General features: G+C 41.8%; 2 long non-coding RNA genes across 2 annotated transcripts; one reads left to right on the plus strand and one right to left on the minus strand.

Moving 5' to 3' along the window:
* Positions 1 to 4,415: 4,415 nt before the first annotated feature.
* LOC117531240 lies at positions 4,416 to 17,621 on the minus strand. The gene is made up of 3 exons (XR_004566587.1): positions 17,450 to 17,621; positions 15,206 to 15,208; positions 4,416 to 4,427 (listed from the first exon to the last, which is right to left on the minus strand). It is a non-coding gene; the product is annotated as an uncharacterized LOC117531240 (long non-coding RNA).
* Positions 17,622 to 20,621: 3,000 nt separating this feature from the next.
* Positions 20,622 to 24,511, plus strand: LOC117531214. The gene is made up of 2 exons (XR_004566561.1): positions 20,622 to 20,696; positions 23,398 to 24,511. It is a non-coding gene; the product is annotated as an uncharacterized LOC117531214 (long non-coding RNA).
* The last annotated feature ends 563 nt before the right edge of the window (positions 24,512 to 25,074 follow it).

The following is a 25,074-nucleotide window of genomic DNA, read 5'->3' on the forward strand; positions in this document are numbered from 1 at the left end:
TTGAAGACATGATTGGCATGTTTCTTAGCAAGAGGAGGCTTACTTGGAATTGCAGGTAGTGGAGGAAACTCTTCTTTTTCATGCACTGTGTACTCCATTCTGCTGCCGTAGTCATGGACGCTACTAACGGCTCCCGCCTCTTCAATGCTAGGTTCGCTTCTTTTATCAGGTTTTGGCATCTTGAGTGGCGTAAAAATCCGAAGTTGTTCCGAAAAGGTCTGTTGTGTGGGCCGCCAGAAGAGGAGGTACTGCTGGCCCACCACCAGAGGGCGTCCTGCCTGAAGTGCGGGCTTCAGGCACGAGACGACGCCGCAGCCACGGACACAGCCGGGGGTGACAGCTGTCACTCATTATCTCCTGACAGCTATCACTCATTCATGCTTCATCATCTCACTCCATAAAACCCGGACGTCATCTCCACCTCATCGCCGAGATATTGTCAAACCGTTCAGGTAGTATTCTCAGCCTTGAAAGTGAACTGTGTATTAGTCTGAACTCTGTTTTGCAGCCGTTTTCCTGAAGTGTTCCTTATCTGTGAGATCAGCGTTCGGTGTGACCAGCGACGGCTTCGCTGCACACCTCTACCAGATAAGTGGGTAGACAGGAGCTGCACGAGTGTGTTAGAGGTAGAGGTGGAATTCCCACTGTTGTTGCTACTGGGTGTGCACACACCCATATCTTATTGTCTCTGCTCCCTGCCAGCAGTACCAGATCCGACCTTTGAAGACGGTGGCCACCTGGGGACTCGGGACTTGGCGGCTCCAGTATTCCCCGGGTTCGGTGGCGGAGGAAATCGTGTGGTTCCGGTTCATCTCAGGACAGATGTCTTCTATCCTCGAGCCTGCCCACACGTCACCCTAGTGATTGACTGTCTGTAAAATTTCACATTCCTCTGTGTTGTGCTCATTCACAACAGTAAAGTGTTCATATTTGACTCATTGTCCGTTCATTTACGCCCCCTGTTGTGGGTCCGTGTCACTACACTTTCACAACAAGGTCAAGAGAAAAAGGTATTGCTCCTCAAAGTTATTGTATCATTTAGGCTGAAAATGTCTTTAAATTAAGAATAGTGCTGAGAGCTTAACAAAGTCTGCCTTCTCACGCCACCATCTTGGCCGCCCCCAACTTTCTTTGTCACTGATCTTTAGACCCAATCTCGATGACATCTTGCGATGACGTCATGCGCCGGGTGGGGCCACACTGGTAGGCAGAAAACTCTTGATGCACTCAGTGATCCAACACACGCTGACAGATAGCGCCGTGCATAAAAAAACACATCACATCCAGATGGATGACAATCCGTTTGAAAAATTTTCACTTTGCAGCATTTAGTCTCAAGGATCAGATGTGGTTTGGCTCAGAATTGCGTCCAGGACAGGTGGAAGATGGAATCGCATGAGTTAAAATTTGAACCATAAGTCAAAAATGTATGCCTCTGGATGACTTGGGTGATATTGCCATTGTATCAGTATGGTGTTAAAGAAAATTATTATTATTTTTTTTTTTTTGTGAGCAGTTCTTCTTTGCCTGCAAAGGCTAGAGTGGTTTCTCCTGAAACTCGCTTGCTTCTATTTGCAGAGGGTTGAACTATACATCTCTTAGGAAACTTTCAACAGGTAGGTCTCAACTGATTTTAAATTTTAAAAATGTTTGATGCTGTTCAGCTTGGTTTACTACGTTATCGGTCTAAAAGTTATCAGACGACAATTCATCGGAAGATAATTAGTCCGATAATGGTTTTTATGTTGTGTGGGCCACTGAAGAGGAGGTACTGCTGGCCCACCACCACCAGATGGCGCCCTGCTTGGAGTGCGGGCTTCAAGCACGAGAGGGCGTAGGAACTACTGGAGTGACAGCTGTCACTCATCAACTACATCCTCCATAAAAGCCGGACTGCAACTCCACCTCCCTGCCGAGAAATCAGCTACCATTCAGGTAACCTTCTCTGCTGTGGTTTTGTGAGACTGAATATTGTTCTGTGTGCAGCCGTTTTCCTGTGGATATAGTCTGAAGCTGGATTGGCGGATAGTGTGAGCGCGACGTCTTCGCCTCTCACTCCTTCCAGGGAAGTGACTGACAGGAGCTGCACGGGTGATTCTGTATCTGGAGGTGGAGGTTTTCCCTCCTGGAGGAATTAAGCACTGTATGATTGCTGGGTGTGTATTCACACACCCACCATTAACTGTTTCTGTTTCTGCCAGCAGTACCGGGTCTGACTGCTGAAGACAGTGGCCACCTGGGGCGCAGGGCTTGGTGGCTCCGGTGTTCTTCAGATCCATTGGCGGTGGAAACTGTGTGGGATCCGGCTCTTCTCTTGCCAGACATCTATCTTCGAGCCTGCCCACACGTTACCTCGTGTATGATTGACGATCCACATTCTCTGTCGTTGTCTGTATCTCGTTGTGCGATTCACAACATTAAATTGTTACCTTTTGGCTTATCCATTGTCCATTCATTAACGCCCCCTGTTGTGGGTCCGTGTCACGACACCTTCCCAACATTTTAAAGTTATCTAAAAAGATAATCCGATAATGAAAACATTATCTTCGATAATTATCTGTTATCGGATTATCGGAAGTGTGTACACTCTCTCAAATTGTTATGGATGGGCTGATTTTATGTTTTTAGAATTTCTTTTTTTTTTTTTTTTTTTTTTTTAGGAAGTCGTGTAATCCACACAGGTGTATATAATGTGCGGGTGTATATAATTAAAGCTGCCACCTCCTTGTGGAGGTGTGATAAAGACCATCAAAATTACATCTTTAAACTGTAAAATGAACATAAATATGTGTGTGTAAAACCATTTACATATTCATTGTAATTTTGACAGAATTCCCCTGGCAACCACAGCTGCCAGGGGAATTCTAAAAAGTGGACTGTCACACACGTAAGAGTTCATGGCGAAATAACGGTAAATCATTTTAAATTTTAAGGCAAGAATTAGTATTGAGTATACGAGGTCTGTCCAAAAAGTATCTGACCTTTTTATTTTTTGCAAAAACCATATGGATTTGAATCATGTGTGATTGCATCAGCCAAGCTTGAACCTTCGTGCGCATGCGTGAGTTTTTTCACGCCTGTCGGTTGTGTGCTTCGCCTGTGAGCAGGCTTCGTGTGAGCAGTGGTCCACCCCTCTCATCGGATTTTTATTGCGAAGAAATGTCTGAACGATTTGGAGCTTTGCTGCATCAAATTTTTCCAGAAACTGTGAGAGACCTCCAGGTGGACACCTTTTCGGAAAATTCTGTTGGCTTTCAGGGACGATTTTATGGGGATTACACAGATTAAGGAGTGCTTCAGCCGGTTTAAAGACCACCCACAGCTGCTGAGAGCGTGCCGCGCTCCGAGCGCCGATCGACAGGCTGAATCAACTAGATAATTTCCAACGTGAAGGCTTTGTTGATCTGGGACGTCATCTGACTTCCACAAAAAAAGGAAGAAGGCGTGGACATCAGCACTTTTTCGGCACATTCCACTGTTAAAGGAGTTTTTTTCATGGAAAGAAAAGCAGACGGATGCGCCACCTTGTCGTTCATGGCGCGGGACAAAACCACCCCTGTGTTGGTCTCACAAGACGGCTTTGAGATGGCTTTCAGAGGGCTGTCGGTGGGTTTTCAGTCGTGTGACTAACCGAGAAATTGTGCATGAGCTGGACGGCCAGAACATGTCCTGTGAGGCTTCATCACGGCGTTGCTTTGCGCCATGCAGCTCCACTGCGATGCACGGAATTCCTTCCTTCTGCAATTCCTGTGCTAGTCAGAGGACGTCCCGGATAAAACACAGCATCCAGTTTGGAAATGAACGGCACATTCCACTGTTACATGAGTTTTTGTCATGGAAAGAGGAGGGGAGGAATTCCGCACGTCCCGGATCAACAAAGCCTTCACATTGGAAATGATCTGGTTGATTCAGCCTGTCGATCGGCAGCGCGCTCTCAGCAGTTGTGGGCTTTCCTTAAAGCGGCAGTAACACTCCTTAATCTGTGTAATCCCCACAAAATCGTCCCTGAAAGCCATATTAATTTTCCGAACGGTGTCCACCTGGAGGTCTCTCACAGTTTTTGGAAAAAAATTGATGCAGCAAAGCTCCAAATCGTTCAGACATTTATTCGTAATAAAAATCTGATGTGAGGGGTGGACCACTGCTCACACAAAGCCTGCTCACAGGCGAATGACGTAACCGACAGGCGTGAAAAAACTCATGCATGCGCACGAAGGTTCAAGCTTGGCTGATGCAATCACACGTGATTCAAATCCATATGATTTTTGCAAAAAATAAAAAGGTCCGATACTTTTTGGACAGACCTCGTATGTGTAGACACACCTCATCATTTAACGCCGGTAACTGTTGGTTTATCAGGCATGGTCACATTTGCTTCCACAGCAAACAACAGAGCAGATACATGTCATTCATTCATTCATTCAAACCTTTATTTAACCAGGAAAAGCTCATTGAGATTAAAAATCTCTTTTCCAAGAGAGTCCTGGCCAAGACGGGCAGCAAAAGAGACAAAGTTAAAACAAACAAAAGAGACAAACAGAATAAAACAAACATTGATACTCATGAAACATGTTGTTAAAAATAAGCGTCATGTGATCATCTGTCCAAGCATCTACAGACTGATGTTTCAGCCTCCAAGTCATGTAGTAGTGCTTTAAAAGTGTTTAAAGAGACCAGCTCCTGAAGTTTCAGGTCATTTTGTAAGTTGTTCCAGGTGAAGCGGCAGGCGGCGCAGCGAATTTAAAAGCCTTCTTTCCCCGTTCTGTTCTGACCTTAGGAACAGACAGCAACAGCAGATCCTGGGAGCGCAGCCTATAACTACTTACGGCTTTCGTGCTGATAAAAACCAGGAGATACGAGGGAAGCAAGCCTGAAATACATTTGTAAATTAAAAGATGCCAATGGCTTTTTCTTCGACAGATCTGACCAAACAACACGAAACTACAGCAAACGATGAGTAAAATATTTTAAGTTGGTGACAAACCTTAAGGCACCATGATAAACGGAATCTAAAACACTCAGGCTTTGAACAGAAGCATTCATGTAGATTATGTCACCGTAATCCAACACAGACATAAGAAGATGCAACCAATCTCTTTTTGGCCTTAAATTTTGCACATGTGAACATACTTCACCCAAACCCACCATACATGTGCAATGTCCACTTTGGATTAGTCCATCTTTCTCAGCTATAACCCATGCCACTGCAACAGGTTCAGTGGTTCTCTGTGAATGGCGGACACAGGCGATTAGGACGGACTTGTTGTTGATGGTTGTTACACGAGTTTCCTGTACCCAGCCACAAGCAAAATATGTATGTGCATCCCCTATCTTTATAGCTGGTATTGCACCCAAATTTGGGATACAAATTCTGGTAGGCCGACAGATGGTGGCTGCCAGAAAATGTATCCCCTATGCAACTCTACTAAATAAAGACAAAACTGTCTGGTTAATTCCAATAAGGAACGAGACTGGTATACCAACTAGTTACGCGGTCCTGTGTGGTCGGCGCCAGCTTCTAAGAGGGACAAGTGGCGTTCAGCCAGACGAGATTGAGCAAAAACATGGGTAATTGTGACAGTAGTGAAGAAAAAAGCAGACATGAAAACTCCTGCCATATTGTTTAAGCCTACGGCAAGTCATTGTTAGGGGTGGTTCCCAAAAAGATCATTATTGTGTATCCCAACAACAAGCCTTATATAACTAAAGAAGTAAAAGACTGTATTAATCGTAAAAAGATTGCTTTTAAAAACATGATAGAGCTGGTTTAAAAACAGTTCAAAAAGTACTTAGTCAACTGCTGCGGGAGGCAAGAAAGAAACACAGGAACAGCATTGAACAAAATTTTAGGTCTATGGTCTCAAAAAGGTTTTGGGATTCTATTAAAGCAGCGGTTAACATGACTACAGAGAGGAAAGACTTTGTAACGCATGATGATCTGGAGAAAGCAAACAAACTTAATGATTTTTTTTTTCCTCAGGTTTGAAACTCAGGACTTTTCTTTGAAATGTAATCATGTGTTACAGTCTTCCTTTTACTGAGGTTGAGTTGGTAGTTGACCCCCATAAAATTAAGTTAAGATGGACATTTTAATGGTGTCCACCCTTGTGCTAAGACTAAGCAGGCACGTTGACCAGTTGTTCGGGTCCTCTTTAATTTTTTTTGATTCACTGTTCCATAATTTTTCTTGTATAAATTATATATATATATATATATATATATATATATATATATATATATGTGTGTGTGTTTTTCTTATTTTCTAACTGTGGCTGGCAATACAGGTCTCTGTAGTATATTTGAAATGCTTTGTCTATTTTGTCCAGGATGTTACGTACTTGTTTTGTTTGAGGGTCTTCATTTTTGTAAATAGACTGTAAAATTAGTTTTTCTGTAATTTACTTACTAGTAATTTTGTGGCTTTAGGGCCATCTCATAATAGGATTGTTTCAAAAAATGTATATTTCTTCTCTAATTCCTTTTTGTACATATCTGATATTTGGTTTCTAATGTCATTTATGTCAATCAACAATTGGGGTCTTTGATTCTTGCTATGCTCTTTCCAGTTCTATAATAATAATAATAATAATAATAATAATAATAATACATTTTATTTGTACCGCACTTTATATTTGAATGCAAATCTCAAAGTGCACATAAAACAGCAATAAAAGAGATAAGATAAAATTACAATACATCATACATACATTAGTTAAAAACTAGCTGTAAGCTTTTCTAAAAAGGAAGGTTTTTAATCCTTTCTTAAAAGCATCCACCGTCTGTGGGGCCCTGAGGTGGTCTGGGAGGGCATTCCACAGGCGGGGAGTAGCAGCCTCGAAGGCCCGGTCCCCCATGGTCTTGAGCCGTGTCCTGGGGGGGAGCAGGCGGTGCTGTTGGCCTGACCGGGTTCTGCCAGAGGTATGTGGAGTGAGGAGGTCAGTGAGGTAGGTGGGGGCATCACCATGGAGACAGTGGTGGGTGTGCAGAAGGATCTTGTACTCTATACGGAAGTGAATGGGGAGCCAGTGGAGGGTGTGAAGGATGGGGGTGATGTGCTCGTGTTTCCGCACCCTCACCCTGGCAGCGCTGTTCTGGACCTACTGGAGCCTTTGAATGCTCCTGCCAGGGATCATGATGAGGAGTGCGTTGCAGTAGTCCAACCTGGAGGAGACAAAGGCATGGACGACCCTCTCCGCAGCCGAAAGGGAAAGTGAAGAACAGAGTTTGGAAATATTACGGAGGTGGAAAAAGGAGGTTTTGCAGATGTTATTGACATGATTGTCAAAAGAAAGGTGGGGGTCAAACCTGACTCCGAGATTGGTAACAGAGGGAGAGGGGAATGCTGTGGCCAAAAAGAGAAATTGAAGTAATGAGAGAGGAGTGAAGTTGATGAGGAGTACCGGTTTGAATGGCTTCTGTTTTTGAGCCATTCAACTCCAGGAAGTTCTATCTCATCATGCCCCTATCTCCTCCAGGCAGGAGTTGAGGCGGGAAATGGTGGCAGAGGGAGGAGCGGAGGGAGTGACCTTGATGTAGAGCTGTGTGTCATCAACATAGCAATGGAAGTGGATTCCATGCCTGCCAACAACACACCAGAGGGGAAGCATGTAAATAGTGAAGAGGGTGGGACCGAGCACGGAGCCCTGGGGGACCTCACAGGTGACAGTGTGGGGGTGAGATTTAGCGTCCCCAGGACCACATGCTCGGTCCGGTCAGTGAGGTAGGAGTGAAACCAGTGAAGGGCAATGTGGGAGAGACCAATGTGGTGCTGGAGACGATGCAGGAGGATGTGATGGTCTATGGTGTCAAACGCAGCAGTGAGGTCGAGAAGGATGAGGAGGGAAGTGGAACCAGAGTCAGAGGCCATCAGAAGGTCGTTGGTCACTGATGAGAGCTGTCTCTGTGCTGTGGGAGGGGCGAAAACCGGATTGAAATTTCTCATATAGATTATTAAATTTTAGATGATTGTGAAGTTGAATGGAAACTACTCTTTCAAGGATTTTGGAGATGAATGGAAGATTACTGATTGGACGGTAATTTGAAAGGGGTACAGGGTCAAGGGTGAGTTTTTTAAGAAGGGGTTTGATAAGAGCTGTTTTTAGGGAGGTTGGTACTGTTCCAGTTTCAGAGGAAAGATTGATTATTTCAGTAATGATTGGACTGATGGATGTGGAAAAGTTTTTGAGCAGAGGCGAGGGAAGGGGATCTAGGGAGCAAGTAGATGGTTTGGAGATACAGATAACCTTCTCGACCTCCTGCTGTGTTGTGAGGGAGAAATGGGGAAGATGTTGTGGGCCAGGAGTAGTTGGAGTGTCAAAGGTGGAGTTGTATGTAGATGAAAAAGTAGAACGAATATTAGCAACTTTGGAGATGAAAAATTCAAGGAACTTATTGCAATTGGCTACTGTTGGAGTGTGGTATGAGGGGATCTGAGGTTTAAAATAGACCTGCATTGAAATAAATGTGGTCAGATCTCAGAAAGAAATAGCTGATATGTATTTAAAAGACCCTTATGAATGCAGTAAAGTAAATCTGCAAGCCCAAATTTGTAATTCAGCAGCGAAATCTTCATTTAAAAATGACAAATTTGCAGCTAAAATTTGGCCCTCAGCGAAAACTGTTTGTACATCCGGGTCATTGCAGTGACGTCCGGCAGAAGACGAAGCGCTCCCGCCTTCAGTCCGATCCCGCATTGAAATTGATTTTATCTGTTAGTAATGTTACTGTTATACACATCCTGGTTTCAGCATCCAAAAGTAAGCTGCAATGAATGTGAGATACAGCTCTGCATGTTCAGATCAGCGGCGACATCAACAGCGGGCGACGTTCTTCCCCGGCGCCTTGCTCTCTGCCTCCGATGCGCTTACTCAGTCTGCGTGCTCGATAAACGCCGAAGCGGGCCACTCACATCGCCCCCGTGTCTGCTGTGCAGCCGGCACCACGTCCCTGTCTACTGAATGGAGGTGCAGCCAACTTGGCAAAAGTCCAGAGACTACGCTCGCTGTTTTGATGCGGAGCGGCCGGTGACACCTGTTGCTGCAAGGACAGAGTTTCCGCAGCGCCGCACATCTCGGTAATCGGAGCCGCAGAGCTCCGTGGCCGCTGAGAGAGGTTTATATCTTTTTAATGACTTGGATTCTTTGCGGGTCCCGCCTCCGTATCCCGCGACAGTAACACCGGAGGCAAAAGACAGTAGCTTTTCAATGCGACACCACTCATTCAAATGGGCATATGAAAAAGTCCCCCAAAATAATTTTCAAGCACAAATAAAAGAAATGTGTACTCACCAAACGTGCCGCAAGACAATATGAAGTTTTAAAAAAGTAGATCCTTCTGTATAAGACAAGAAAAAGGTGCAGATGCAAACTGACGTAAATCCACAAATTACAGTTGGCGCGCGCAATGCATGCTGGGATAGGGTCTTTTCCCTGACGTCTCGGCAGCGTCCCGGATGTGATGACAGTTTTGCGGAGGGCTAAATTTTGGCTGTAAATTTGTCATTTTTAAATGAAGATTTCTCCGTTGAATGACAGATCTGGGCTTGCAGATTTACTTTACTACATTCAGAAGGATCTTATGTGTAAATATGTCATTTTTTTGTCCAAAGATCTGACTGCATTTATTTCAATGCAGGTCTACTTTAAGGAGGTGTTTAATGGCGGAGAATAGTTTTTGGGAATTACCTGTGTTATTGTTGATTATCGTGGAGTAGTAACCGGACCTAGCTGAATGAGAGCTTTTGCATATGATTTTTGATATTCCCGGTAGGCCAGCTTATGCACCGTCAGGCCAGATGTTTTGTAGGCCCGCTCCAGGACGCGGCCAGACCTTTTCATTGCCCTAAGATGGTCAGTAAACCAGGGAGCTGAACGGGTGAAAGTGACAGTTCGAATTTTAAGTGGAGCATGAACGTCCAGGATGGAACTGAGGCTATTGTTGTAGTAGTCCACAAGGTCGGCAACTGATGAATCCTAGGGGCCAGAGAGTAGTTGAAGGTTGTGTTTGAAGAAGGAGGATTCAATGTTTTTGATGTTCCTAAATGTTATTTGTCTTTTTGATTTAGTGAATTGGGAAAATGTGGGGATTCTAATACTGATTGCCTGGTGGTCAGAGGCACCAATGTCAACAACCTGCAGATCTGTGATATGAATGGAGTCTGTAATTACCAAGTCCAGTGTGTGACCTTTGCTGTGTGTAGGGCCTTTAATGGGTTGTTGTAGGTTGAGACAGTCCAGAACTTGTTTGAAATTAGAGGCTTATGAGCATGTATCTGAGTCCATGTGTATGTTGGCATCACCAATCATGAGAATGTTTGAATAGGATGTGCAGAGTGAAATGAGAAAATCATAGATGTCAATCAATCAATCAATTTTATTTATATAGCGCCAAATCACAACAAACAGTTGCCCCAAGGTGCTTTATATTGTAAGGCAAGGCCATACAATAATTACGTAAAAACCCCAATGGTCAAAACGACCCCCTGTGAGCAAGCACTTGGCGACAGTGGGAAGGAAAAACTCCCTTTTAACAGGAAGAAACCTCCAGCAGAACCAGGCTCAGGGAGGGGCAGTCTTCTGCTGGGACTGGATGGGGCTGAGGGAGAGAACCAGGAAAAAGACATGCTGTGGAGAGGAGCAGAGATCAATCACTAATGATTAAATGCAGCGTGGTGCATACAGAGCAAAAAGAGAAAGAAACACTCAGTGCATCATGGGAACCCCCCAGCAGTCTAAGTCTATAGCAGCATAACTAAGGGATGGTTCAGGGTCACCTGATCCAGCCCTAACTATAAGCTTTAGCAAAAAGGAAAGTTTTAAGCCTAATCTTAAAAGTAGAGAGGGTGTCTGTTTCCCTGATCCAAATTGGGAGCTGGTTCCACAGGAGAGGAGCCTGAAAGCTGAAGGCTCTGCCTCCCATTCTACTCTTACAAACCCTAGGAACTACAAGTAAGCCTGCCGTCTGAGAGCAAAGCACTCTATTGGGGTGATATGGTACTATGAGGTCCCTAAGATAAGATGGGACCTGATTATTCAAAACCTTATAAGTAAGAAGAAGAATTTTAAATTCTATTCTAGAATTAACAGGAAGCCAATGAAGAGAGGCCAATATGGGTGAGATATGCTCTCTCCTTCTAGTCCCCGTTAGTACTCTAGCTGCAGCATTTTGAATTAACTGAAGGCTTTTCAGGGAACTTTTAGGACAACCTGATAATAATGAATTACAATAGTCCAGCCTAGAGGAAATAAATGCATGAATTAGTTTTTCAGCATCACTCTGAGACAAGACCTTTCTAATTTTAGAGATATTGCGTAAATGCAAAAAAGCAGTCCTACATATTTGTTTAATATGCGCTTTGAATGACATATCCTGATCAAAAATGACTCCAAGATTTCTCACAGTATTACTAGAGGTCAGGGTAATGCCATCCAGAGTAAGGATCTGGTTAGACACCATGTTCGAGTTTTCAGGGAATACTGTTAAGTCTTCAATTTCCATACCATAAGTCAGAACAAGATCTAAGATATGATTAAAGTGGTGGGTGGACTCATTTACATTTTGAGCAAAGCCAATTGAGTCTAATAATAGATTCAATGCAGTGTTGAGGCTGTCATTCTCAGCATCTGTGTGGATGTTAAAATCGCCCACTATAATTATCTTATCTGAGCTAAGCACTAAGTCAGACAAAAGGTCTGAAAATTCACAGAGAAACTCACAATAATGACCAGGAGGACGATAGATAACAACAAATAAAACTGGTTTTTGGGACTTCCAATTTGGATGGACAAGACTAAGAGTCAAGCTTTCAAATTAATTAAAGCTCTGTCTGGGTTTTTGATTAATTAATAAGCTGGAATGGAAGATTGCTGCTAATCCTCCGCCTCGGCCCGTGCTACGAGCGTTCTGGCAGTTAGTGTGACTCGGGGGTGTTGACTCATTTAAACTAATATATTCATCCTGCTGTAACCAGGTATCTGTAAGGCAGAATAAATCAATATGTTGATCAATTATTATGCCATTTACTAACAGGGACTTAGAAGAGAGAGACCTAATGTTTAATAGACCACATTTAACTGTTTTAGTCTGTGGTGCAGTTGAAGGTGCTATATTATTTTTTCTTTTTGAATTTTTATGCTTAAATAGATTTTTGCTGGTTATTGGTGGTCTGGGAGCAGGCACCGTCTCTACGGGGATGGGGTAATGAGGGGATGGCAGGGGGAGAGAAGCTGCAGAGAGGTGTGTAAGACTACAACTCTGCTTCCTGGTCCCAACCCTGGATAGTCACGGTTTGGAGGATTTAAGAATTTCTAGAAATGAGAGCTGCTCCATCCAAAGTGGGATGGATGCCGTCTCTCCTAACAAGACCAGGTTTTCCCCAGAAACTTTGCCAATTATCTATGAAGCCCACCTCATTTTTTGGACACCACTCAGACAGCCAGCAATCCAAGGAGAACATGCGGCTAAACATGTCACTCCCGGTCCGATTGGGGAGGGGCCCAGAGAAAACTACAGAGTCCGACATTGTTTTTGCAAAGTTACACACCGATTCAATGTTAATTTTAGTGACCTCCGATTGGCGTAACCGGGTGTCATTACTTCCGACGTAAATTACAATCTTACCAAATTTACGCTTAGCCTTAGCCAGCAGTTTCAAATTTCCTTCAATGTCGCCTGCTCTGGCCCCCGGAAGGCAATTGACTATGGTTGCTGGTGTCGCTAACTTCACATTTCTCAAAACAGAGTCGCCAATAACCAGAGTTTGATCCTCGGCGGGTGTGTCGCCGAGTGGGGCAAAACGGCTAGAAATGTGAACGGGTTGGCGGTGTACACGGGGCTTCTGTTTAGGGCTACGCTTCCTCCTCACAGTCACCCAGTCGGCCTGCTTTCCCGGCTGCTCGGGATCTGCCAGAGGGAAACTAACGGCGGCTAAGCTACCTTGGTCCGCACCGACTACAGGGGCCTGGCTAGCTGTAGAATTTTCCACGGTGAGGAGCCGAGTCTCCAATTCGCCCAGCCTGGCCTCTAAAGCTACGAATAAGCTACACTTATTACAAGTACCATTACTGGTAAAGGAGGCCGAGGAATAACTAAACATTTCACACCCAGAGCAGAAAAGTGCGGGAGAGACAGGAGAAGCCGCCATGCTAAACCGGCTAAGAGCTAGTAGCTGCGCTAAGCTAGCGGATTCCTAAAAAAACACACAGTGAATAATGTGTAAATAATTTAGAGGTGATTCAGCAGAGGGAGTGCTTTAGTTAAGGCACGTGAAGATTACACTGTGAAACAAATCATTATCTAGGTAACTAGATCAATCTAACTGCACAGATTAAACAGCTAACAGATACAGCAAAACACCGCTGTGCTCCAGAACAGGAAGTGATACAATACCGCAGTGAGCCAACCACCAGTAGAGGCAAGCAAGAGCCAAAGTCAGAAATTAAGGATGGATGTGGTTTAGGGGGCCGATAAATGAGGGCAATTGTGGCAGAGAATGGGTGTTTGCAGTTGAAGACAAGACTTTTGAAAGAGCAGAAGGATGGGACTGGTAGAGGGGATAGCTCAGTGTTGCTGCGGTATAAAACAGTATTAAAACTTTTCAAGTTGTTTGTTGGCTTTCCTTTACTTTGTTAATTCCTGCACAAACTGATATTAACTTACCTATAACAACTGCCTTTAGGGCATCCCATAATATCTTTTGATTCACTTCTCCGTTATCATTTATATCAAGGAAAGTCTGGATATCAGATTTTATCTGCTGTACAACTGTTTGGTTAAGTAAGCTGGTGTTGAGCCTCCAAATTGTTTTCTTAGATGTAGTTTCTAAATTTAATACTAAGTATATTGGAGAGTTGTCTGAAATATCTCTGCTTCCAAGTTCGCATCTCTGAATTCTATGTCTATCATTTCAAAACATGAAAAGAAAAAAAATCTATTCTTGAGTATGTGGCATGAGGATTGTGTAACATCTAGATTGTGTAACATTTAGCAGACGGATGGAGATTCTCTCCAAACATCCATCAGGTCTAACTCATTCAGACCCCTCCCCATTACCTTATTCCTGGGAGATGCATTTCTTCTATTGTTTAGTGTCCAATTTAATAATGCATTAAAATCTCCTGCAGATTAAAAGGCCTTGAGTTTCAGGCGTAATCAGTTTGAGAATCTTTTTTATAATATCCTGAGTATTGTATGGAGGTCAATAAACACAGAGAAGGGTGGCCAAAATGTTTTCTAATTTCTCCTGCACCAAGATAAATCTGCCATGAGTCCTTAACCTCTCTAATTAACTCAAAATTAGCCCAGTTCTGTATTAATATAGAGACTCCTCTTTTGTGTCCTCCCTTAACAGTACTGAAAAAAATGTTTTTGTATCCAAAGATTTTAAGTTTCTCATGTTCAACATGAGACAAATGAGTTTCCTGCAGTAATATGATCTGATTATGTTCCTTTCTCATTTTTGTCATAACTTTGTACCTCTTTACTGGGTTGTTGAGACCATTCACATTCCAAGATGCTGCCTTGAAGTTACTGTACCCTGTCGCTACCTGTTCTATCTGCTTGTGTTGGCAACATAAACCTATGCACTGTGACAAACACAACAAAACCAAAACAAACAATACAACAACTAGAGACATTTGTCATGAAATGCCCCACGTGCAGTACTATTTTCCATGTAAAGTGCAGTAATCCTCTTTGCTGTAAGGGCTAGAGTCCGACCGATATGGATTTTTTGAGGCCGATGCCGATAACGATATTTGGGTGAAAAAAAAATGTGGATAATCGATAAATCGGCTGATTTGCCAATAGCCGATACATCAGCCGATTTATTTATTTATTTATTTATGAATAAAATGTTATTTTTTTGGACCCTTAACAAAAATATATGAGCTAAAAGCTGAAGTTTTGTCCTCCTATTGATTAACTTTATAACAGAGAAGAATTTTCAAGTTCAAAAAATGCAATCAAGAATTAAACTTTTGTGAAATTAGCAAATACATATCCTTTAAAAGAGTTGTGAAATAAATCTTATCTTGTACCTCTTGTTGCTGCAACTTAGATATAGGTTATATTACAGGTAGAAAAACTTTTTCAGTTGCAGACAAGTAATTGTGAGAGGAAAGAAACACAGACACTAAGGAAACATTATTTTCACAACACTCCTTTATTTTTCTATTCTGCAGCTTTCAAGAACAAAAAACTTTCAAACAACCTTAGTGCAAGCAGAGGTTGGTTGTAGTGCTGGCAGAACATTTTAACAAGAAACATGGACCCTGGTATAACATGAGGAAACTATCATATTTGTAACAGTAAAATAAGATTCTTTTCACAAGACCCTGTAGTATGTTTGTGCAACTTTCAAGAACAGTAACAAAGAACTGTCTAGTACAAAAAAAAATCTATGCAAAGTTGCATTAATCTCTAAGGAAAAGATAAATAACATTACAAAAAAAAAACATACTGTCCAAAATATGTGTTATTCTGCCTTGCTGAATTCAGTGTTGTGGCGGTCTTCTAAACTCCGCGAGCCTCTCCTTCACACTCCGGGTGGCTTTGTCCATCACGGCTGCACGTTTCCATGGTAGGCGTTCATTCAACCGCTTCTCTGCGATCGATGCGGTGCTCTTCCTCGTTGTCACTGTCACCTCGATCCCTTGTTTTATCATGTCCCAGGCCGCCTCGTCCGCACTCTCATAAATCTTAGGACCCGAGTCCCACTACACCGTCATCTTGGTGTAGGGTGTCTGGAATCGGATCTCTTTCCCCTTCAGCACTGCTTTAATCAGTCTGTACACCAAGTGTTTCTCCATGATGTCAGATGCATACTCATTATCAAAATAGATCTGTTTGCCAACTAATTCGATCTTCTTCATTTGGGGGAAAATGTGCAAACTTCACACAGAAAGGCTACAGGTGGGAATCGATCTCATGACCTTGCTGTGAGGCAACAGTGCTAACCACTATTCCACCGTGCTGCCCTAAGTAATAACAAATTTATAAAGCATTTTAAATGAAAGAAAAAAATAAATCAAAATGCTGAACAATAAACATTAAACAAAGCTCCCCATAACACAAAGTAAAAAAAAAACAAAAAAACTAAAAGCACAAAAGAATTCAGGACAAACGAAAATAAAGAAAAGATGATGGATAAATCTTGGATGATGTGAAAGAAATTTGAAGTGCATTGGACAAAATCCCCTAGGATCCCCTAGGAGTTGGTTCAAATACAGTGTGTGGAAATCACGCCTAAATGACACAAATTCAAAATGGCTGACTTCCTGTTTAGAATCAACTAATGGTGCAAGAGCCTTTTTTGTACATGTATGCAAGTTACACACGTGTACAAATTTTCATCTCCCTACTTTAAAAAAAAACCTATGGGGAGGGGTTTTAAAAAGTTGTAAGGGGGCATTAAAGAAGCATTTTGCCCCGCCCATGGGCAACATCCTAGGACCTGTAAGAGGTTGTCATGCTTGACCTGTGTATCAGTTTTCATGGTAGGACAAAATTAAAGCCATCAAAAGGAAAAACGTAATTTCATGGCGAAGGGTCGCTATTTGGCATGCTGCCACACAGACGCCATTACTCGTAGCTTCGCGCTGACCATTGCCTATGTTCACCAACCTGTTCTGCATGTTTTAGAAGTGGAATGAAGTTGATGGGGTTAACTCTGTGACATCAGTCCCTGTTAAAGTATAAATAGGTAATTTCCTGTTACCACCTCTGGGCGCTAAGACTTAGGAAAGTTAATATATGGCAATGTTCAGGGCGAAGCCCTCATCATATCCAACAAGGTTGAAGCATGTACGATGAAGTATGTGAGCATGACATCCATTCGAAGAGAAACTATGTGCCCTAAAATGCTCACCAAAGTTTGACGACCCTTACTGTCCTCAGGTCAAACTCACCACTTCTACTTTATTTTAATGAATGTTGTTCTAACATTTATTATTAATTTGTTTCTTGGCAGACATGCAGACATTGTTGGTGATGAAAAAAGAAACTGTCCCTGAACACCAGGAATGGAATCTGAGTGTTGATCAGGAGGATATTAAAGAAGAGAAGCTGTGGATAAGTCAGCAGGGAGAGCAGCTTCAGCAGCTGGAGGAGGCAGATCTCACTGAGTTTGGTTTTACTGCCGTCCCTGGAAAGAGTGAAAATGAGTCATCACAGCTTCATCAAAGCCGAAGTGATGAGAGCACAGAGGCTGAGCCTGTAGCCAGCAGCTCATCTGTACACAGAACACTGACAGCAGAAGCTGATGGAGAAGACAGTGGAGGACCACAACCAGCCAGCAGCTCAGGTCCAAACAGTCATTTACAACCAGATACCAGTGGCAGGAGTTCAGACAGTTCTGGATCTGAGACTGATGACAGTGATGACTGGAAAGAGACCAGAGAACTTCAGTCAAGTTTTAACTGTCTAAAAAATACCAATATTGTCCTTCGGGGACACTGATGAGAATCAGTTTAATGGCTCTAAATGTCGAAAAGCATCGGGTCACATGAGCAACTCAGGGCAACAAAAGGAGAGGCAAGGAAGAAGAAAACCATTTAGCTGTTCTGATCGGAGTAAAAGACAGAAACAGAAGGGCACTCTGAACACACACATAATAATTCATACAGACCCCGGGTCTGGGGCCCACTGCACTCTTGTAGAAGGAAATTCAAGGCAAATGAAAAAAAAAAGACAAAAAGCATTTGTCTGTTCTGAGTGTGGTCAAAGATTTGGACTAAAGGGCAATCTGAAATCACACATGATAATTCACACTGGGCAAAAAGCATTTGCCTGTTCTGAGTGTGGTCAAAGATTTGCACGAAAGGGCAATCTGAAATCACACATGATAATTCACACTGGGCAAAAAGCATTTGCCTGTTCTGAGTGTGGTCAAAGATTTGCACGAAAGGGCACCCTGACTAGACACATAACTCATACAGGGCAAAAACCATTTTTCTGTTCGGAGTGTGGTCAAAGATTTGGAAATAAAAACATCCTAAATATACACATGATAATTCATACAGGACAAAAACCATTTGTCTGTTCTGAGTGTGGTAAAAGATTTGGACATAAAAACACCCTAAATATACACATGATAATTCATACAGGACAAAAAGAAAATACAATGTTGAAGACAAACTGCTAGGTGGAAGGCTGGCTGAACATCAAGCCTTAGTAAAAGCTTTCGCAGCACAAATTAGGAATAAAGACAAGAAAATACAAGCAAAACATAAACTATTTGCAACAAACCCCAGACTAGTGTACAGAAAGCTGGCAAATGACACAATAGAAGTACAGCAACCACCTGAGAGAAAGGAAATTGAAAAATTTTGGAGACCACTCTTTGAAGACCCAAAACAACACCAAGAGGCTGAGTGGATTGAAAAAATACAACAGAAAAACAAAGACAAACAACAAATGCCAGCAATTGTAATCAATGAAGAAGAGATCAGAAAGAAAATGAGTGAATACAGTAACTTCAAGGCACCTGGCATCGACAAAATCCCAAATTTTTGGCTGAAAAGACTGACAGCATTACACCAACATTATGCTGTGGCTTTCACAAAAATATTGAACGGAGAAGAGGACACACCAGACTGGCTAACGACAGGGAACACAAGCCTAATTCCAAAGACCAAGGAAACACAGCTTCCCAACAAGTACAGACCCATCTGCTGCCTAACAACAACATACAAATGGCTGACAGGAATCATAGCTGATGCCATTTATGAACATCTTGACAATGGTGGCTACCTGGAAAATGAACAGAAAGGATGTTCCAAAAGAAGATTAGGAGCTAAAGACCAGTTACTGACAGACAAAGCTATCCTGGAGGACTGCAAAACAAGGCAGAGGAACCTCAGCATGGCTTGGATTGATTACAAAAAGGCATTTGACAGTGTACCACACTCCTGGATCTTGAGGTGCTTAGAACTCTACAACATCAATGAGAAAATAAGAACCTTCCTGAAAGCACAAATGAACAAGTGGAACACCACCATCACCCTCAATCACACAGAGGGACAAATAACAATCCCAGACGTACGAGTTCAGAGAGGGATACTTCAAGGAGACAGCCTTTCACCTCTCTTATTCTGCTTAATCATGGACCCGCTCAGCAAGATCCTGAAGGAGCAAGACATTGGATATGACTTAAGTAAAGACAAAGGAAAGGAAAACCAAAAACTTGTGAACTATCTGTTGTTCATGGATGATTTGAAAATCTATGCCAACACAAAAAACGGACTCACTCAACTCGTGGAAACTGCCCATAAGTTCTCAAAAGACATTGGCATGGAATTTGGACTGGATAAATGCTCAAAATGCACATTGACAAAAGGAAAAAAGACAAAAACCGAAAACATACAATTGGATGAAGGGAGCTACATTGCAGACCTGGCTGCAGACTCCACATACAAATACTTGGGAATTGAACAAAGTAATTCAATTGAACACAAGAAAATGAGAACAAAAACAACAAAAGAATACCTAAACCGCTTAAAAAAGATCTGCAAAACACAGCTGACACCAAAAAATAAAATCACAGCCATAAACCAGTTTGCAATACCAGTGGTGACCTATGGATTTGGCATAGTGAACTGGCCACAATGCGAACTTAACAAATTGGACACAAAAACCAGAAAAATGCTCACCCTCCACAAAATCACATACAGAAATCAGTGCATGGACAGAATATACCTACCTCGCAGAGAAGGCGGTATGGGTCTTACTGAAATCAGCCAGGCCTACAGAGCATCGATAATAAGTATTGGACAGTGCTTAAAGAGCTCTGAAGAAGAAATCAGAAAAACGGTCACACAACACCACGAGGCCATAAGTGAACGGACCTCAATCACTAAACTGGCAAAAAACTTTGGCGGAGAACTTCTACAAGAGAGAAAAAGCAACAGTCTCATGCCTGCAACAAAACTTGCAAGACAGACCAGAGAACAATACTGCAAAAAAGAAGGAAAACATCGAGTGGAAAGATGGAAACAACACAAAAGAGCCGGACGTTTCCAAGAAGAACTCGAAAAGGAATACATCGACAAAGTTGGATCAATGCAGTGGCTAAAAATGGAAAACTTGGTTTTGATGGAGAAAGAATTCTGATTGGAGCACAAGATCAGGGACTTCTAACTAATGGCTTCAAAAAAATGGCAGGGATCTCACAAAATGATAAATGCCGATTCTGTCATACAGCTGTTGAGAGTGTAAACCATCTAACATCAGCATGCCAGATCCTCATGGCAGATGGGCATTATACATCCAGACATAACAAGATCTGTCAATATCTCCACTGGAAGATCTGCAAGGAACTGGAGTTGGAAGTCAAAGAACATGTCTGGGAGCACGAGCCAACACCAGTCTCATCCAATGGAAAAATAACGATCTTCTACGACAAAGAGATCCCAGCAGGAAGACACATAGAAGGAGGTGCAATCAAACCTGATATTGTCATCTGGAACAAGCAAGAGAAAACAGCCAAAATCATTGATGTGACAGTCCCCAATGATTACGGCCTGAATCGAGCTGAAAGGGGAAAGATCTCAAAATACCAAGACCTGAAAAATGACCTAAGAACAACATGGTCATTGAAATACATCAATATCATTCCAGTTGTGGTAGGAGCAACAGGCCTGATGAAGAAGAACCTGAAGAAATACCTTGAGGCAATCCCCGGTCACCCAAGTGCACATGAGGTGCAGTTGTCTGCGATTAAGGGAACGATCACCATCTTGAAGAGAGCCCTCGGATACAATGCCAGATCTGGTTAAAATAACTATAGAACCTAGGATGCAACTTTAGACCCCAGGTTTGGGGCCCATTGCATTCTACTAAAAAGACATCAAAGATAAATGAAAAAACAAAAGACAAAAGAGGATAGTCACCAAAAGCCGTCTGAATAATCCGAATGGTTTCCACCTGGCTGTTGCCCAGTTTCGAGCAAAATTTGATGCAGTCGCGCTGCTCCAGTCATTCCGCCATTTCCTCGCAAAGAAAAAATGACGAGAGACTCCACCCATCCTCACACAAAGGCTGCTTACAAGCAAATGACGCAACCGACAGGCGTGAAAAAAATCACGCATGCGCACTAAGGTTCAAGGTTGGCTCATGCAAGCACACGTGATTCAAATCCATCAGGTTTTTGCAAAAAATAAAAAGGTCAGATACTTTTCTAACAGACCTCGTACATGCGTACAGAGCATTGATAATGAGTATTGAATAGTACTTAGAGAGCTCTGAAGAAGAAATAAGCCCTTTTCAAAGTACTCACTATCAGCCAAAATTTTGCCGATAGAACGCTGATAATTTCTCATAAACAGAACAGTTACTGAAATAATGTTTGTGTCGGCAATGTAAAATGTCCTTGCACCGTTTGTCCAGTAGATGGAGCTCTGACTCCGTTCAACAGAGCTGCTTACACCCCTGCTTAAATGTGTTCATCACCGGCCTCCGTAGTTTGCTGTCACACTGCACTGATCGGCTGACAAAAGCATACAAGTAAGTTTATAAGGATGTTGTTTGTAATAACTTAGCAATTACATTCACCCCACATTTCTCCCGTTTCAGTTCAACTCAGTTTGATTAACTCAGTTTATGTAGTAATGTGTCAAATGTGCTTCATTGTGTCGGTCACGCTTTTTATTAAGCCCACGTTGTGTAGACCTTATTTCTAGCATGAAAAACTTTCGTTTACTGCTAAGAGGTTGAAACATTCAGATTCACTGGTCGTCCGGAAGGGTTCTGGGAATTACTGCTGTTCGCCATTAACCCTCTGGGGCCAACGCCGTCATATAAGCGGCTGGGAGCAAGCTTTACTAAATTGTAAATAACTTTTTAATGATATGAGATAGAAAATAACTTTTATTTGCTGAAAAGTTAACTCCGCTGACTTTCAATCCACCGTCGGCCATCTTGGTACTCCTCATAGAAGATGTGATGACGTGCGCAATGTGAGTGTCCAATCGGTATTGGTTCTCCGTCACATGGTTTTCCAAAATCCAATCGTAGGGCAGATTTACCTCACGTGATATGGCAAAGATCATTTTCAGGAGTGATATCTTACTACTTGGCCCATTTGAATAGCCCCCCCTAACTGCTCCAATTGCATTTTTGCATTTTTTGAACTTGGAAATTCTTCTCTGTTATAAAGTTAATCAGTATGAGGACAAAGCTTCAGCTTTTAGCTCATACCTTTTTTTTAAGGGTCCAAAAAAGAACATTTTATTCATTTAAGAAAAAACTAATAATATTTCTAATTTATTGGCTATCAGCAAATCAGCGGATTTATCGATTGTCTGCATTTTTTTCATCCAAATATCGTTATCGGCATCAAAAAAATCCATATTGGTCGGGCTCTACTATAGAGCCTCGGATGCAACTTTAGACCCCAGGTCCAGGGCCCACTACATTCTGTTAAAAAGAAACCAAAGATAAATGGAAAAAAAAGACAAAAACAAAAAAGGACACAATGGAAGTACCATTCAACGTGAAGGACTCTCCTCCGAGCTCCTCAGGAATGACTGAGCTTCTCACCCTATCTCTAAGGGAGAGACACCAGCCACCCTCCTGAGGAAACCTATTTTGGCCCATATAGAGGGATTTTGCCTCTATACGGATCTTTATTTTGTAGTCCTTTTTAAAATAATACACCACGTACTTAGAGTATTTGATGTATGATGTTCCTGGGTTTTTTGGGGTGGGGGAGTTGTTTTTTGTTGTTGTTTTTGGCAAAATTACTTTGTTCTTAAATATTACAAATGGTAAGCCATTGAAAATGATGATAATAATATAAAAGTAAAGAGGTCCCTTCGGCTGCTCCCTTGTTTTCACACTCTGAGTCACCACAGCAGATCCAAGGTAGATCTGCATGTTGATTTGGCAAAGTTTTTATGTGGGATGCCCTTCCTGACGCAATTTCACATAACATAGAGAATTGTGGCAGGGCTGGGGTTTGAACTGGGAACCTTCCACACGCAGCAAATAAAACCTGACAAAAAGTTTATTTTATTTACCCCAAAAGATTTTAATTGGTGTTGAAAGAAGTAAAAGCTATAGAAAATCTGTCCCCTTAAAATGTGTTTATCCTGAAGTATTTAATGTGGAGGTTAGTCTTTCTATAATATGATGCTGCATTAGAAAAGCGCAGCAGTAGTTAATGAGTGAAATATAATGTTCAGCAGGAGAAGAATTTGCTGTTTTCTTAACTTTCTCCACCTTGTTTTACCTTAAATCCTTGCACACGATCGCAAAAAGGTTTTTATAAAAAAGGTAGGTGAACAGCTTATGAAGTGGCCGTTAAAAAAATAAATGTCATTTATTACTTCAATCACTGTAGATATCACACCACTTGTGGTGTGGCGCCTTGAGGCAATCCCCGGTCACCCAAGTGCCCACGAGGTGCAGTTATCAGCAATTAAGCGAACGGTCTCCATCTTGAAGAGAGCCCTCGGATGCAATGTCAGCAAAGTTTAAGGTGCAACTTTAGACCCTGGGTTTGGGACTCGTTACATTCGTTAAAAAAGAAAAAAAAAATCCAAGAGGATAAAAGGTGGCTCAGTGTGTGTTGGAAAAACTGTGAATATGCCTTATTTTGTTATCACTTAAATGTCTAAAGGAATTTTCTTTAATCTGAAGTAGAAGTAACCCGTGACATGATTAATGCAGTGTCTATCATACGCAGTGTTCAGATACATGAGATATCTGAGGTCTTTGTCTTGCTTAGTCAGAGCAACAAGAAGTCTCTCATGGTGTGATTAATGCAATGTGTTTGTTTTTCATACGCAGTGTTCAGATACATGAGGTATCTCAGGTCTTTGTCTTGCTTAGTCAGGGCAACTAGAAAAATACAAGCTGTTGCCACACATTCACACGTGGTATTTGTCAATCTTATTTTGCTGATAGTGACACTAAAGATTGTAACTGTCCTTGTTCCCAGGAGAGTCTGTGCTGTTAATTTCTGCTTTGTAACCATGGTAACCCTCACCCTTGTTTGCTTGAATGAATAAAAAGCTGAAGGAGAGTATCACTCAGCAGAGACAGAAGGAATTTGATGCCTGAGTGATACTCTCTCTCCTCGTGAGTAAAAGAGAAGCAATGACTCCTGGTGTGTTTCTTTATCAGGTTGACTATGATTTCTATTACAGGGTGAACCTGACAGTGTGTCAGCAGATTTGGATTAAAAGGTGTGAAGGTGTGTTGTGTTTCGATGTTTATGGTGTTTAACCTGTCAGCAAGATGTTGCAGTAGTCGAGGTGTGAGATGGCGTCTGTCAGGAGTCCTGCTGCATGCTGGGAGACTTTGTGATTCTCTCAATATGTTGAAATTGTACATTTTGGGGAAAATACAGACTTGTTTGATTTAAAACAAACTCATCCCAATTTTTTCCTCCTTTTGTTCTTGATGGATTTTGATTATCATGTTTTTGTTTGATTCATCAAAGCACCGGTCACAATTCTTCCTCACAAAATATTAAAGTTTTGAATTGTTTTGGGAAATGTAGACATTTTTTTATGGTCGAAATAGAAAAATTCATCAAAACACCTTCAGTTTCTGATTTTAATTCTGTTGGTTTTGTTTGATTAATCTAAACTCTGTTCACAATTGTTCCTTGTGGAAATATGAAATTATAAATTTTAGGAAGACATGGGCTTTTTTTTTTTTAAAGAAATTTTTGCACAATGATCCTTCATTGATTTATTTTATTTTATTAATTTTGATTCAGATTAGTTGGTTTGAGTCATTTAAACATTGTTCCAATTCTTTCTCACAAAATTTTACTTTTTTGTTGTCATTAAATACTTTTTGTTTGGAAAACATTAAAATTCAACCAAAATGCTTCTTTCTGTCCAGTTTCTGATACATTTTAATTCTGATTGTTTTGTTTGATTTATCAAATCTCTGATCTTGAATGCAGAATTTTAAAATTGGGCAAAAACAAAAACCTAACTTTAATCAAAACCATGAAATGCACCCAAAATTGGTTAATTTTCAAGTTCCATCAGAGGGGAAAAAACTTCAGCAAAACAAGATGGCATTCAAAAAATTTTACAGATTGTTGTTAAATTTTTGGAAAAG

Source organism: Thalassophryne amazonica, chromosome 18, assembly GCF_902500255.1.
Source record: "Thalassophryne amazonica chromosome 18, fThaAma1.1, whole genome shotgun sequence".
NCBI lineage: Eukaryota > Metazoa > Chordata > Actinopteri > Batrachoidiformes > Batrachoididae > Thalassophryne > Thalassophryne amazonica.